Here is a 12500-nt window from a genome sequence, read left to right as displayed (position 1 = left end):
TCCTACCTATTTAAAGTTTGAGAATAGGTCGAGGCGCTGCGCCCGATGCCTCTAATCATTGGCTTTACCCGATAGAACTCGCTAAGGGCTCCAAATATCCCGAGGGAAACTTGGAGGAACCAACTACTAGACGCTTCGATTAGTCTTTCGCCTATACCCAAGTCGATTTAAGCGATTTGCATCGTCAAGATCGCTGCGAGCCTCCACCGAGTTTCCTCTCGCTTCGCCCCCACTCGGGCATAGTTCACCATCTTCGGTCCCGACAGCATGCTCTCACTCGAACCCTTCTCAAAAGATCAAGGTCGGTCGACGGTGCACCCGTGAGGATCCCGCCAATCAGCTTCCTTCGTCTTACGGGTTTTCTAGCCCGTTGACTCGCACACATGTCGAACTCCTTGGTCCGTGTTTCAAGACGGGCGAATGGGGAGCCCGCAGTCGACGCCCGAGCACGCAGTGTCAAGCACGCCGAGACGGCGTCTTTGGATCTCACGATCGAGCGACGACGTCTCCACAAGCGTATCAAAGGCCGGGCTTGGGCGCCGCCACGACCGCGTCGGTCCGCGCTCTCGCCAGCTCCACATCCGACCGAGGCGCATCGCCGCCCCCATCCGCTTCCCTCCCGACAATTTCAAGCACTCTTTAACTCTCTTTTCAAAGTCCTTTTCATCTTTCCTCGCGGTACTTGTTCGCCATCGGTCTCTCGCCCGTATTTAGCCTTGACGGAATTTACTGCCCGATTAGGGTCAGATTCGCAAACAACCCGACGTGAAGAGATGTCGCCTCGTGGTGCGACAGGTCCGCACGACGGCTCTCACCTCTCTCGCGCCCTTTCCAGGGACTTGAGCCCGGCCACCGAGGACGCTTCTCCAGACTACAATTCAACACGGTGGCGCCTTGATTCTCAAGCCGGGCTTTTCCTGCTCGCTCATTGTTACTAGGGAATCTGGTAAGTTTCTTTTCCTCCGCTTATTGATATGCTTAAACTCGGTGGTAATCTGCTTCGACACAGGGGCGCGATGCGACGCCGAAAGGGTTTAAGGGTCTCGATCGACAAACACGCACGACAATGAATGAGGTTGCTTACAAGATACCACCGATCGTCGCGACGATTATGCCGCTGAGGACTCAAATTTAGGCCAACCGCCGCTATGAGCGCATCGGAGGCCAATTTACGCCATGTCCAATCGAGTCCCGGGGATCGGGGTTGGATAGAAGCGACGATGCGTGACACCCAGCAGACGTGCCTCGGCCTAATGGCTTGGGGCGCAACTTATGCTCAAAGACTCGATGGTTCACGGGATTCTCGCAATTCACACCAAGTATCGCATTTCGCCACGTTCTTCATCGATCGCGAGAGCCGAGATATCCGTTCGAGAGTCATTCTATATACTTTGGGACAAAAGAACAACATCATCGAAGCACCGACACCGCGAGCGGTGCGACAACGAGAGATGTGTCCACTTTTTCATTTCGATTCCTTGGCGCGATTCGCCTTGGGGTTTGTTCGCTTTTGCATCGAAGAGGTTGATCGACATCTCACCCCACCCAATGGGCGGAGGGACGACAGATCGGCCGCTCGACACGCGGGATGGCAACAGACGGCGATGCACCCGCATTCACCTCCGATGTTGTATACAACGCGTTCACGGGTCGCTCGCGCTAGCGTGTTTCGACAATGATCCTTCCGCAGTTCACCTACGGAAACCTTGTTACGACTTCTCCTTCCTCTAAATGATAAGGTTCGATGAACTTCTCGCAACGTCGCGGGCAAATGAACCGCCCACGTCGCCGCGATCCAACACTTCACCGACCATTCAATCGTTAGGAGCGACGGGCGGTGTGTACAAAGGGTAGGGCGTAGTCAGCGCGAAATGATGACTCGCGCTTACTAGGAATTCCTCGTTGAAGACTAACAATTGCAATGATCTATCCCCATCACGATGAAATTTCAAAGATTACCCGGCCCGTCGGCCAAGGCTATAGACTTCGCTTGAATACATCGATTAGAAGCGCCATATGTGCCCGTAACATCTAAGGGCATCTTCCACGCACTGCTATTGCCTCAAACTTCCGTGGCCTAAAAGGCCATAGTCCCTCTAAGAAGCTAGCCACGGAGGATCACCTCTGTGTAGCTAGTTAGCGGTGAGGTCTCGCTCATAACTAATTAACCGCACAAATCGCTCCACCAACTAAGAACGGCCATGCACCACCACCCATAGAATCAAGAATGAGCTCTCGGTCTGTCAATCCTTACTATGTCCGGACCAGTAAGTTTCCCGTGTTGAGTCAAATTAAGCGCAGGCTCCACTCCTGTGGTGCCCTTCCACAATTCCTTTAAGTTTCACCTTGAGACCATACTCCCTAACCCAAAGACTTTGATTTCTCATAAGGTGCCAATGAGTCCTAAAAGCAACATCCGCCGATCCTCGGTCAAGCATCGCTTATGGTTGAGACTAGGGCGGTGTCGATCGCCTTCGAGCCCCCAACTTTCGTTCTTGATTAATGAAAACATCCTTGGCAAATGCTTTCGCAGCTTGTTCGCCTTTCATAAATCCAAGAATTTCACCTCGACTATGAAATCTGAATGCCCCGACCGTCCTCGTTAATCATTACTCCGATCCCAAAACCAACACAATAGGATCGAAATCCTATGATGTTATCCCATGCTAATGTATACAAGCGTAGGCCTTGCTTTGAGCACTCTAATTTCTTCAAAGTAACAAATACACAGAGGAACGACCCGACCAATTAAGGCCAGGCGCGATCGCGGCGAGAGGGACGAGCAGGCATCGGTGCTCACCGTGAGGCGGACCGACCGACCCACCCCTAAGTCCAACTACGAGCTTTTTAACCGCAACAACTTAAATATACGCTTATTGAGCTGGAATTACATGCCACTCGGCACCGGACTTGCCCTCCAATGGATCCTCGTTAAGGGATTTAGATTGTACTCATTCCAATTACTGCACTCATAGAGCCGGTATTGTTATTTATTGTCACTACCTCCCGTGTCGATTGGGTAATTTAGCTTTCTTTGCCTTCCTTGGATGTGGTAGCCGTTCTCGTGCTCCCTCCTAATCGAACCCTAATTCTCCGTCACCCGTCACCATCATAGTAGGCCACTATCCTACCATCGAAAGTTGATAGGCGTAAATTTGAATGATGCGTCACGCACACAAAGGCCGTGCGATCCGTCGAGTTATCATGAATCATCGAGCAACGGGCAAAGCCCGCGTCGACCTTTATCTAATAAATGCATCCCTTCCAAGTCGGGTTTGTTGCACGATTAGCTCTAGAATTACTACGGTTATCCGAGTAGCAAATACCATCAAACAAACTATAATCGATTTAATGAGCCATTCGCGGCTTTCACGATCAATTTGTTCATACTTACACATGCATGGCTTAATCTTTGAGACAAGCATATGACTACCGGCGGGATCAACCAGTAGCATTCCTCCGCGACGTCGACAATCGCATGGCTCTCAACATGCCGCATGAGCAACGAAGAGGCCATAACGAGCACGAGCATCGCTCGTGTCAAGAGACAAATGCATAGGCATCGAGAGACAAGGGCCTAAACCCTACTCTCAAAAATATTTTTCGCATCCGAAAGCACGAACGAGCACCAATTGCACCGACGAGGCCACACCGATTTAAGGGGCACACTCGGGACACAGACACGATTGTGGTCCACCACGCAGCCCAAAGGGCACGAGATGGAGAAGGACGGCAACACATCCATAATTCCATCCGGCTTAGATGCGCAACACAGATCCCGATCGCACCCTTGGGTTCAATTAGAACAAGGATTCAATGAAGAGGAGTGTGGCTCGACGATTCGATGTGGGTAGCATGGAGCCCGCCAATACACACAACCAAAACACCACTCATATGCCCATTGCGTACTAGTAGTAGTACCCACACACACCGGCCAACAACCCACCCAACCAATGTATTGATAGGGGAGCGGAAGGAACAATGAAACGAGGGCACACCACAAACGCTTGGCACGAGAACTACAAGGGACAAAATTCCACTGGGAATTGGTCGAGCCAAGACCAAGCCTACAAACTCAACTTACGCCCCCCAGGTGTGCAGCTTCTTAGTCAAAGGACTTGATACTGGGGTCACGGCTGATTTGAATGTAGACAAGGGCTTGGCAAGGCCAAGGCGCCGATGGTCGCCGACTTGGGAGGCACAAGGCATCCCTAACATGACGGGGAGAATGGGCAAGTTAGCTCGAGCCCATAGCAATGCATAAGCCACCCGGAGATCTTTGCCCATATAGGGAACTTGGTCCCGAGTCGCTATTACATTCCTATGGGCACGGGCTTGACCGGCCGAAAATCATCACCCCGCCACTAGCGCCGGCGATCGACCCACCACCATTGGTGAGTCATTGCGGGACTATCCGACCCCCGTGGGGGCTGCGGACGCACCCCACCTCGGGTTCGAGGGGGGGCCACGTCGGGGGGCAGCGGATCTCTACCCTTTAAAGAGCTAAAAAAACTTCGTCAATCTGCTACGAGCAACATTCAGATGTCCGAACGGGCACTTTCCTTTAGCCCGCACATCCGAGGCACCAGGGTGCCCCTGCTGCTCGAGGCACCCGCAAATCCAACATCCTAGGTTGCCTATGGTGTCCGAGGCTGTAACACCCCAAACCCGTGATCGTCACCGGATTTGACCACGTGGTGTTACCGGGCTTACTTCCCTTTATTTCTCTCTCTAAAATATTTGATTTACATTCGTGCAAAGCTAGTTAACTGCGTCACTGTCACCTTAAAAGTCATATCTCGAGTTCCAGAACTCGAAAATCAGTTCTGTCAATTTTCCCTGAAACTAGACTCATAATCCCATCTACACATTTTTTTCTAGAATTTTTGGTTGAGCCAATTAGTACAGTTTATTAGTTAAAGTCACCCCTGTTTCAGAGTTCGACTACACTGACCTTTGTGCATTACGACCTGGATATCATCTCGTACAGAGCTCCAATGCTCATGCCGTTTGTTTCTAATGAAACTAGACTCAAAGGGAAATCTATGAATATGAGGCATGACTCCGAATTGTTTTTGGATAATTTATGGTAAATTTTCAAAGTCGAAACAGAGGATCCAGAAACCGTTCTGGCCCTGTCTCACGAAATCTCGAATATCTCTTAAAATACGGCTCATATGGTCGTTTCGTTTCATCCATATGAAAATAGATTAATCAAGGTTGAATTTCATAATTTATTCACTATTTAATTCTACTTCTACTATTTTTAGTGATTTTTCCATCTCACCTCACTGCTGCTGGCAGCATCTGTTACTAAAGCAAACATTGACTATTTCATAATTCTTCCATGGCCAACTATTTCATCATACATAATACTAACTATGGCCACCTTATCAAAATTAAGGTTTCTAAGGCTCGTGACTATAGATTTTAGAATCACACTCAACCGACCACATAGGCCATTTTCGCATGGCTTAAAGTTTACAACCCACAATTCAACAAAACAAAATAGCCTATACATGCCAAATGTTCTCCTAGTTCAACTACGAAGACAATACCAAAAGATTTCCAGCCGGTGTGATGACTTCAATGACGGTTCCGAGCACGCAAAAGCGATCGAGTCCAAGAGACCTAAAATGGGTGACAAGAAAACACCGAGTGAGTTTATAACTCAATGAAGTCATAAGCATTCATCAACCATCCATTAATAAAATTATCACAACATGAAACGATAAACGACGCTAGGTACTCCATCCATATCAAAACTATACCATAATTCCTCGGACCTTTCGGTTCAATCTCATACCAAGTCATACATCCACATTTCATATTCTATACAATAAGATATTTGAGGCATTTTCACTCACCAACTCATTTTCACCATAATCATACAATTGAAATCATCACATAGATTTAAAGCATACCAAGCTCAACCCCGAGCATGAACATATTGCCTATTCGTCATGAGCTCAAGGTACTTACCCGATCCGCTGTCCGGGATTAACTCGATAATGTCGCACACTCAGTGCCAATTGTAATGCAAGGGCATATAGTGAATCCACACACTTAGTGCTATATACATTCAGCTCGCACACTTAGTGCTATATAATCAAACTCGCACACTTAGTGCTGTACAATTTTAAACCCGCACACTTAGTGCCAATCTTGTCACCGTGTCCATTTATATCCGCACACTTAGTGCCGAGACCAATACCTTATGCATTTTGCTGCCTTTATACATTCAACAATGGCATCATTCTACACACATACATTTCCATTTACACATCAACTCATTTAAACACATTTGCATATATATTATGATCATTTAAATCAACACCAAATATATGCTTAATGACTTACCTCGTGTTGGGTAAAATAGTTCCAAGTCGGCTACTCGATGACCTTCGCCTTTCCTTGCTTGATTCTCCTTCTTTAACTCCTTGAGCTTAATCAATAAATCAACTAGTTTAACCATCTTGCTAAACATTCATAATTCAACTACACATGCATATGTATGCTTGTATATTCGGCAACCATTCTTACTAATCACCTATTTGGTCGATTATACACCTAACTAAATATGCACCAAAAACTTGATTCAACATCACCTACATACTCACTTTAATGGCCGAATATATATATATATATATACAATGTCAACTAACATCTTTTAATCACCTAATTTCATCTCATGAACATTTAATCAAATTTTCCCAATCTAGCATATATTTTTGTGACAGCCCAAAATTGACCCTAGCCGGGAAGTGATTTCGGCACCGCTAAACCGAGTCACCGAAATGTTTGAATGTAAAATTTATTGTCTAGAATATGTAATTATGAATGTGTGAAAATTTCAAGTTCCGATTTAGCCGATTGGATGTGAATTCAGTTAGTAGGACTTGTGTGACACTTTTGAAAAGTGAAAGGCTAATCTATAAGGACCTAATAGTGCATGTAGTCAAAGGAGGAATTGCATGTCAAATTTCCCCCAAGTTGTAGTGGCCGCCATGACAAGGAATCATGGGCTAAACATGTCATGAAACATGTTTTGTTGGGCATTAGGAGAAATAATAAACAAATAAGCATGGGTAATAAAGAAAGAAAAGAAAAAAAATGTGAGTGTGAGTGTGAAACCCCATTGCCGTGTATTGTAGATGAAAAAAAGAAAAAAATTGTTCATCCAACCTTGCATTCTCTCTTGACCGAAAATACTAGAGGAAGGAAGGAATTTTTTTGCTTCATGTTTGTTTTGGAAGAGGATTAGGAAGAGGTTGGCTAAACTTGCATCAAGATTAAGGTATGTTTGAGATTGTGCCATGAAATTCATGCATGTTTTTAGTTGCTAGCTTGATGTTCTTGGTAGCCCATGGTTCAAATCTTTGCAATGTCATGGGAATGAAATTCGGCCAAAGTAAATGTGGTGTAAATGCCATTGCATGCTAAATATCAAGCTTGATAATGATACATGTGATGGGGGGGATTGAGGACTCTTAGATTTTCTTTTAGCATTTTCGAATGAGATGCTAAGTTCTTTGTTTAATCATGTCCAAAGTTATGGGGTTGTGATGTATTCGGCCATGGTACAACCATAAGTGTGATTTATGCTCATTGCATGGAAAGTAAGATTTGTGTATTGAAATTGTGTTCATGTTTAGTTACAATCAACTTGAGATTCGGCTCTAGCATATATATATATGTATATACGTTTGCACACGATGTATTGGTATGACATATATGCTATTTCAAGGTGTATATTTGCTTGCGATGATGTCTCGACTATGAAGTAAATGAGAGATGTGCATTGAGCTACGATAAGTAATGCGTTAGTAGTAAAAACGTATGCTGTTTTTGTGTGGTATTAAGTGTATAATTGGCCTCAACATGGACTTGTATATTCGGCCACATGAGGGGAAATTGGTGTGCATGCATTCGGTTAGAGGCAAGCATATTGATGCCTATTCTTGGCTTAGAAAATTCGGCTAAGAGGAATATTAACTAATGTGTTGAGTTCGATTCATGATTTTGTACATATGCGACTTTGATGCCTAATGAGTATATATATATATTGGCTAGGCATCTTGAATTCCTCTTTCGATGCTCAAATGATAAAACCAATTTATTTGTTAAATTAAGCTCAAGAGCAAAGGGAGCTAAATCCGATAAGGGAAGGAAAAGTCGTCGAATAGCCGTCAAACCGCTTCGACCACGTCCGAGGTAAGTTCTTGAGTAATAGAGCTTAAATTCGAAATTGATTAGATCATGTTTAAAGCAAATTAAAATCATGCTCTTTGTGTGTGGCTATTGAGCGAAATTACAAGTGTAAAAGTGCCTTGTGTTTGAGCTTTGCTATTGAAAATGAAATACTGAATGTGTCATAATTTATTGACAATTGTGCTCGGCTATTCAATGATGTCCTGCTAAGTCCCAAGGCTTTGTGCTAAGTGACTATATCCGGACTAGGATCCGAAGGCATTCGTATGAAGTTAATAAATCCGGGCTAATCCAGAAGGCTTTGTGCAAGTTACTAAACCCGGGTTAAGTCCCAAGGCATTCGTGCAAGTCGCTATAACCTAAGCTTCATTCCAAGGCATTTGAGCGAGTCGTTATATCCGGTTAAATTCTCAAGGTACGTGATTCTAGAATAAGCAATTTTGCTGTAAAATTTCAGTTAATGCGCTTGAGAAAAATTCCAGCAATGAGGTATGTTCATATGAGCTTGAATCGCTTGATTCCTTGAATAATATTCGGCCAATCGAGTAATGAGTTTCCTGTATGTGACTAAGGTGATCCCTTATGTATGATCATAGGGGTTGAAATGTGAAATGAGTATGATATTGAGAGTTTGTACATATGAAATTATCCGTTAGCTTTATGAATGCTAAGCTTTTGTTGTGCTGGAATTTCTTGCTCAAACTTACTAAGCATAAATTGCTTACTCCGTTTCCTCTGTTTCTCTGTCTTATAGATTTTGCTCGTTAGCTATCGGATTCGGGATCCTTGAAGTCGAAGTCATCCACACTATCAAAGCCTCCATTTTGGTATAATTTTGGTTGAACTTTGAAATGGCATGTATAGGACTACCCTTTTTGTTGAAGGTCATGTACCTTTCGGTTTTGTGTAAACTTGGCTAGCCATGCGAAAATGGCTTATATACGTTTTTAGTATAATGCTATAATCGTTGTATGTTGATCATGATGGGGTATGGAATTGTTTTGCAATGATTAGCCATTGGAATGGTTAATCATGATCACACTTTGTGCTATGTATGCAAAAAGGGCCAATTGAATCAGGGAAATCATGAAATAGGTAAAGCCTACCTTAAAAACAGATGCTGCCAGCTGCAGTGATGTGGATGTGAAAAATCACCAAAATTTGTAGGAATGGTGTTAAATAGTGAATAAATTATGTGATCGAACCTTGATGAGTCTATTTTCATATGAAGGTAACAAAACGATCATATGAACAGTATACCGAGAGAAATTAAAGTTCTCGTGAGACAGGGCCAGAACGGTTTCTGGGTCCCCTGTTGCGACTTTGAAAATTTACCATAAATTATCCAGAAAGAATTAGAAGTCATGCCTTATATGTGCGGGTTCCATTTTGAGCCTAGTTTCATTAGAAACAAACGACACCAGTATTAAAGCCCTGTACATAGAGATATTCAAGTTGTAAAGCGCGAACGTCAGAGCAGTTGACCCCTGTAATATGGGTGACTTTAACTAATAAACTGTACCAATTGGCCCGACCAAAAATTCTAGAAATAAATCCATGGATGGATATATGAGTCTAAATTCTGGGAAAATTTATGGAATCAGTTTCCGAGTTTTGAAACTCGAGATATGATTTTTAAGGCGACAGTGACGCAGTTTTCCAGCCTGTCTGGAAATGCCAAATTGGTCGGTACTTTAAGAGGATTTGTCTCGTTAACCCCTCGTGTCCGACACAGGCGATGGTCTCGGGTTCGGGGTGTTACAATTTTATTGGTATCAGAGCTATGGTTTAGTCGATTCTAGGACTACCGTGATATGTTTGGGGTCTAGCTATACATGCCATATAGTGATAAATTGATAGTGTGGTGATTTCTGACAATCTGAATTTGTGTTTGTTTATAGCAATGGATCCCGATCCCAACCGAGCAATAGCTGATGATGTGGAGAGTGTGGCGCATGCTCCAGAGCAAGGGACAACACCGCGGACTCTTAACCTATGGCCAAGAATCCGAATGATGAGGCTAGGCAAGCCTTTTATAGTGTGATAAATGATTGGTTCAACCAATACATTCGAACTAACACTACTGCTCCACAACCTCCATTCCCGACTAATGCAACCTCAAGACCTACAATACCTCCGTGAATCGACCAAATAAGGTCAAGTAAGCCCCAAATCGGCGTGATTCAAAACATGGGGCCACTGAATTTAAAGCTACGGATGATGACGATGCCGAGCAAGCTGAATTTTGGTTGGACAACACTATCCGGTGCTCGATGAGCTATCTTGTACACGATGAGTGCTTAAAGTGTACCATCTCCTTGCTACGCGATTCGCCTACTATTGGTGGAGTACTCGACTTACAGGGTGCCTAGAGAGCAAGTAACTTGGGAGTTCTTTAAACCGAAGTTCAAAAAAGTATATCATCCGAGATTCATCGACCAAAAGCGAAGGAATTTCTTGATCTTAAGCAAGGCTCTATGTCGATTCGACTACTGAACGAAAATTTGTGAGGCTTAGCCAGACACGCGAGAATGTGATTTCGTTCAAGCTATTATGTGTAAACGCCGAGGATGGGCTGAATGATGATATAAGGATGTTCGTTGGCATTCTCGAGATACGAGAGTTCGTAGTACTTGTTGAGCGAGCTTGTAAAGTCAAGAGCTTAGAAAAGAGAAACAAAAGTTGATGTGGGAACCTGAGAATTTCAAAAAGGTCCTCGGAAAGTCTCTTCAACAGCATCAAGAGATTTCGAGATGATGTGAGCCGGTCTAGAGGCGCTTCGGGCTTTCTAGACGAGATCGCGATCGACCCTGTGACCACACGAGTCACTTGATCGCCGATGGTGGAAATGATCGCCGAGAGAGCGGAGTGTTCGTGATTGTGCCAAATGGCATTTGGGGAGTCAGAGGTTCCGTGATCGCTCTGCTATAAGTGTGGATCGGCCGACCACTTTATCAAGGATTGCCCGAGGTTGCTTGAACAAAATGTAAGTCAAAGTGGAAACCGGGTGCTACCACCGCTAGAGGTAGGCCATCCAAATGCGGCAACGCTAGTGGCGGTCGAGAGGGTCAAGAGATGCTACAACAAGACCCGAGGCTCGTGCTCTGCTAGGACTTATGCCATACGCCATGACGCCGAGGATGCCGCCTCACCGATGTTATTACCGGTACTTTCACTCTTTTCGATACTAATGTGATTGCTTTGATTGACCCCGGTTCTACTCATTCTTATATATGTGAAACCTTAGCATCCAAAGAAGACTTTGCCAATTGAGTCTCATCGAGTTTGTAATTCGGTGTCAAACCCTTGGGTCATTACGTGCTTGTCAACAAAGTGTGTAAGAAAAGTAATGCCAATAAATGTGACACCTTTCTCCAAACAAGTAATGCCGCCATATCTTCAAGGCGAACACTATGGTCTGCTAATTCAAGGTCATGGGTCTGATAGTTTCTCTCATGTGGCTTTAGTTGTCTCGACGCATAAGCCACAACTCGACCTTCTTGCATCAACACACAACCTAACCCAAGCAAGGATGCGCCATCAGATATAACAAACTCTTTACCAGACTCGGTACAGTACTAGTACCGGCCTCTGTTAAACAGTTTTTAGTCGATCGAAACTTTCTTGACAAATGTTCGACCACTCGAACTTAACATCTTTTTGAAGTAGTTTCACATCGGTGCAATTATCATCGAAAAACCTTTCACAAATCGTCGATAGTATCCGCAAGCCCCAAAAGCTCCTAACCTCGGTAACATTCCTTGAGGTTTCCAATCGACTATGGCCAAATTTTGTTCGGGTCCACCGACACCCGATCGCGGACACCACGTGCCCCAAAAAGCTAACCTCTTTCAACCAAAATTCACATTTATCGACCTTTGCATATAATCGCTTATCTCGTAAGATTTGCAACACTAGCCTCGGTGTTCAAAGATGTTCTGCTTTCATCTCTCGAATAGACCAAAATGTCATCGATAAATACAACTACTGAATCGATCCAAGTATAGCCTGAAAATTCTATTCATTAAATCCATAAATACCGTAGGGCATTAGTAAGCCCAAACGGCATCACCAAGAATTCAGTAGTGACCGCACTCGCTCTAAAAGTAGTCTTGGGTATGTCCGATTCTCGGACCCTCAACCGATAGTACCCGACCTCAAATCTATCTTTGAAAACACCGAGGCTCCCTTTAATTGATCAAACAAATCGTCAATTCGTGGCAACGGATATTTGTTCTTTATCATCACTTTATTCAACCGACGATAGTCGATGCACAATCTCATAGTTC

At 44.4% G+C, this 12500-nt stretch overlaps 2 pseudogenes; both read right to left on the bottom strand.

The window, feature by feature from the left end:
* The window catches only part of LOC128289137 (28S ribosomal RNA), a 3254-nt pseudogene extending 2240 nt beyond the window's left edge, over positions 1-1014 (bottom strand).
* Positions 1015-1225: 211 nt separating this feature from the next.
* Positions 1226-1379, bottom strand: LOC128289136 (5.8S ribosomal RNA; annotated as a pseudogene).
* Between the last annotated feature and the right edge of the window lie 11121 nt (positions 1380-12500).

This window comes from Gossypium arboreum, unplaced genomic scaffold, assembly GCF_025698485.1.
Source record: "Gossypium arboreum isolate Shixiya-1 unplaced genomic scaffold, ASM2569848v2 Contig00478, whole genome shotgun sequence".
NCBI classification, from domain to species: Eukaryota; Viridiplantae; Streptophyta; class Magnoliopsida; order Malvales; family Malvaceae; genus Gossypium; species Gossypium arboreum.
The sequence above is the reverse complement of the archived record's forward strand: the minus strand, read 5'-3'. Positions and strand labels throughout refer to the sequence as shown.